At 36.7% G+C, this 5033-nt stretch overlaps 1 pseudogene; it reads left to right on the plus strand.

Moving 5' to 3' along the window:
• The first annotated feature begins 3987 nt into the window (after positions 1-3987).
• On the plus strand, positions 3988-4105 carry LOC112485626 (annotated as a pseudogene).
• Positions 4106-5033: the final 928 nt, after the last annotated feature.

A 5033-nucleotide genomic window follows, 5' to 3' on the forward strand; every position in this document is an offset into this window, starting at 1 on the left:
CTATGGACCCCTTAAAATGTGGCGATTATGACTAAGCAACTAAACTTTAAATTTATTTAATTTTAATTAATTTAAATGTAAATATCTACATATGCCCAGTGTTTATCAATGAAGATGACAAAGAACTGGATTGTGGTTTTAACTCCAATCAACTAAATTTTTCTGAACTCTATCAAGTTGGCTAGGGGCTGAGAGATGAAGTATGAAACTTATGGTTTAGTGGGCAATATTGAGAACACACCAACTCCTGCTTCTGTGGTTATGTGAGTTATGATTAGGCATATATAAGAAGATGTTAAGGAGGCTAGAGAAGTCTTCTTGGGAAAAGTACTACACACTCCTCAAATTCTGCTAGTACAAACTTGGGAATTATGTGTTCGGTCAAGTCCTAGGAAGTCAGAACCCATATTCATAATTGAATCTAAAATGTTTTGCTTCTGTATTATGCTGAGCAAATTAAGTCAAACAGAGAAAGACAAATACCATATGATTTCACTTATATGTGGAATCTAAAGAACGAACAGAACAGAAACAGACTCACAGATACAGAGAACAAACTGGTGATTGGCAGATGGGAGCGGGGTTGGGGGGCTGGGTGAAAAGGGGGAGTAAGAAGTACAATCGGTAGTTATAAAATAGTTGTAGGGATATAAAGTACAGCATAGGGAATGGAGTCAATAATATTGTAATAACTATGTACAGTGCCAGGTGGGTGCTAGACTAGTCGGGGGGGTCACTTTGCGAATTACATAAATGTCTAACAACTTTGATGGACACCTGAAACTAATACAAAATAATATCGAACGTCAGATATAATTGAAAATAAATTTAAAAAAAAATAAAATGAATTAATTCAATATTTTGCTTCTTTGTTTTGGCTTTTGTTTTGCTTTGCTTTTTATCTGTTCACTGATCTTTAGCTATTTTCAGGAGTGTATCCAAGTCTGAGAGCCAAAATTATGTGATCATAAGCTGTAGTCATTTATTTAAGTATTTACTCATCAAAGACTTACTGAGCATCTAGAACATGCTAAGCAACTGTGCAACCTCCTAGCCATACATTGGTGAACACATCAGATGAGTCTCCTGCCCTATAATCTAGTGCGAGGCTGATTGTCTATGGTCAGTATTATCATGGCAGCCTTCTCAGATACCACCTGCAGTTGTGATTTGTATGCAAATCACATCCTCTGTGTGGGCACCAGTGTTTCTCAAAGTATGAGGGCTGATGGACCAGTGCTTTGTTTTTGTTTTTGTTTTTGTTTTTGTTTTATAATTCATTGTGCTGATATCAGTAGGCGGTTCACACTACACACAATCCACCATACGAGATAGACGTCACTAAAACCAGTCAGTAACTAGTGCAATGACATGTCTATTGACAATAATGGGCTTGGGTGTCATAGCAGTGACAAATTGCCATAGTTTCTACACACTTTTCATTTGTTTACCAGCAATAAACGGTGGGTATACCAGCTCCTGTCCACAGATCACGTGGTGAGGAGCAATGATATACATTATAATAATCCAGGAATAAACTCACCATGTCCATTGGAACTAATAAAAAAAGTGACAGCGGGTAGAAGTGGAGGAGGAGAAATCATCTTTTCATTTTAATGGCCTGTGTATTAGACAGACTGCGTATCACTTGCATACTGTTCTTACTGAGATCATTAATATACCTCTACATTCACAGCACATAAAGTACTCTATCATTCAGCTCTGTTGAACCCTTCACAGAGAATCTAGATGGAAAAGCTGACCAGCTGTTGTGGGATAAGGTTGAAGGCAGTGGTCACAGCTTACCCTTATAAATGACCCAGACAGAAAAATAAATGGGGAATATTTACATTTCTAAATGGCAATAAAGGGTCAATGATAACAGTAGTTATTGTTATAATTTCATAATTTAGTATCCTGAAAGAGAAAATCTGTTAGGTACTTTGTTGGGAAAAGATAATGCTGCTTTTACAATTACTCATTTTTTTTCCCAAAGATGATCAACTTCATCAAGTCAGGCTGTATCCCATTGGCCATCTTTTATAAAGAAAAAATAAATTTAATAAACTAGTTGATGACATATTTTTAAATATCTCTAATAAAAAATGCATTTATATAAATTATGAAATGGGCATATTTATTGGACTTAGGCAGGAGGGGCTTTCCATACTAATTAGTAATATTTGTACATTTGCTTTTTTCCAACTCCTCAAAATTCTGTTTAATGATTTTAGACATTATACAATGATACTTGCTTTTTTAAAAAAAAAAATAGAAAATAAAGAAATGTAGAATCTAAAATTATCCACAATCTTGGCATCTAAACTCAAACACGAAATTTACTTTATGGTGTATTCAGCTCTATTCTTTCAATAACACCGATGTTTGTGCTTGAAGTAACTAGGCTTGCCTACCATTTCCACTTCCCATAGTAACAAGTTTCTGTGGGAAATGAGGATTCAAACACCTCAGCAGAACTCTGAATAAGGAGCCCTTTGTTGATGCAACCACTACAAAGTTTGACTCTATTGGTCTGGTGAATAAGATCCTGATACTCACAAAAGAAATTACCTGAAGCTTTTTAGCTCAGCAAGAACCAATTCTTAAGTCATATCTAAACTCTCGTTAATTCAGAATTAGTGGGGTCTGAGTTAATGAGGTTTGATTGTGTCCTGAGCTATTGATAAAATCGCCATTCCACAGTACCGACTCCTACTGAAGTTCAGACTCATTGCTGTTTAAACGAGGGTTGAAGAGGGCAGATCCTTCCTGGCATCAGTGCTTTTTAATTACACTCTTATGTGGTATAAGGTGGACCTATAAGATGACCAACCAGAGGAAGTCAGCATTTTTTGAGTAAACACCAGCATATTTTTTACTTCGCTCTGCAGCCCCCTATTCAATTTCAAATGGGTCAGGTTTCTTTTCTTTGGATCTTTAGCTTTTGTCCATTAAAGTTTTCCCCAAAGACTATTTTATCAAACAAAGCAAAACACTTTAGAAAAAATTGTAAGTTCTTTGCAGAGTTATAGCCTATGCTTTGTTTATGTATCGTAAACACTTACGGAGTTAGCACTCCCCAAAGAAAAATCTGGGGAGATATCAGAAAAAGATTTTCAGTAATTGCTACTCGGTTTGATCTCCTGGCATTTTGTGGGGTTTTATGCAGCATTAATGGTATCACCTGAGATTCTCAGGGTACAAAAAAACTACTAAGGAAAGGTCCATTAGCCAATGTGAGGAAGTCATTTTCGAACCTCTGAGGGAATCAAGAAAGTTGGTATTTAAATGCTGTTCTTGAAGGAATGTGACAACATGACTCCAGAAAATTTAATTCATTTTAACATCTGCGTGTGTGCGTGTGTGTGTGTACACATGCCTAAAGACAAATGCTATGGGTAAAGACCCAGTACCTCTCTGTCAAGCACACATTTAATCAGGTTTTTGTTTGTTTGCTTTTGAGGGTTTTTTTTTTTTTTTAGCAAACCAGCCAATTAACTTTTAGTGTTCTAATATATGCTTGTAATTTATGTAAACATGGGAGCTACTGAAAAGCCTTTCAACTTTATTTAATTTGTTACCTGGGTACCTGGGGTGTTTAAAACTTGAATATTCTCACTCACAAATACTTGGGACCTGGAGAGTGACAGAGGAGGCAGGGAGAAGGTTGTGAACAAGTTTCCATCACTTAGCACCTTGGTATCCAATGACCAAATTCTCCTCCTAGACCTGAGTTCTTGTCTTATCAATGGGTAACAAAAATCTCCAATTTTTTTTTTCATAGAAACATAAGCATATCCCTTTTTCTGTAGACTTCAGGACACATTGTATATTTATTCCGGATTATATCTAACTTTATTTTGCTGTACCTTTATTATTGGATATGCCAAGTGTATACCACTGGACAGTAGGAGTTCCAGACAGATTTTACCTGTACCTGGTTTCTAGTCCTACAGGAGTGAGGGCATAGTATCAGAATCAGTTGCTGGCTACGGCCATGCCACCCTGAACAAGCCTGATCCTGTCTGATCTTAGAAGCTAAGCAGGGTCGGGTCTGGTTAGTACTTGGATGGGAGACCACCAAGAAGACCAGGTGCTGTAGGAATAAAAAATAAAGATTGTAAGCTGACAATGTCCTTGCAATCTGAGAGTTCAACCAAGGGTTGCCTAGCCTAAAAAAAAAAAAAAGAATCTGTTGCTGGAATTCTAGTTAAGATGGGCACCAAGAGCTGCTTTTCTGATTGATCGTGGGTGAAACTATGAAATACACTGTTAAGAATCTGGTTTTTGAGTTTAATTAGTCTGAGTTCCCACTGAGCCACTTCCTAAGCTATTTGGTTAGCCTCTCATACCCTCCGTTTTTCCTCAGATGTATAATGGGGTGAAAGGATATACATTGCGGTGTCATCACAATAATTAAAAAAGATACGGTATGTTAAGAACTTAGTGTGGATAGTAGCTTCATGTGGTTAAAAATAAGAGGCTGAATCCTTGGCACCTTCACAAAAGAAAGAAAAGAGAATTGCAGGTATCAAATCTAAACCTAAAAATTGATTCCATAAACTCAGTTGTTAGGAGGTATTGGGGGCTCACGGGAAAGATAAGACAAGTTTGCCCAGGGTACCTGAAGCTGTCTACCTACTGGGTGTGATATGGACCCATTCATATGTCTCATGCCCTTGGATTTTAAAGAACATGTGTGAAAACATCTAATAATAATAGTAAATGAGATGATAATAGTCAATACAGACTGAGTGATTACCAAGGAGTAGGCTCTGTCATAGGAAACTTAACTATATTTTCTGGTTTAATAATGTCATTGTTAACAGTAGTCACTAGTCTTTATTGAGTGCTGACAAGGTGCCAGGCAATATTTTAAATGTTTGATTCGAGCTCAAAAAAAAAAAATTCTGTGTTAGATATGTTATTATATCCACTTTAAAAATGAGGGAACGAAGACACAAATGGGCTAAATAATTTGTCCAGTATTACATGGCTAAGACATTGCAAAACCAGATTATGGACCTGGGCAG

Source organism: Pteropus alecto, unplaced genomic scaffold (genome assembly GCF_000325575.1).
Source record: "Pteropus alecto unplaced genomic scaffold, ASM32557v1 scaffold5, whole genome shotgun sequence".
In the NCBI taxonomy this organism is placed as follows: domain Eukaryota; kingdom Metazoa; phylum Chordata; class Mammalia; order Chiroptera; family Pteropodidae; genus Pteropus; species Pteropus alecto.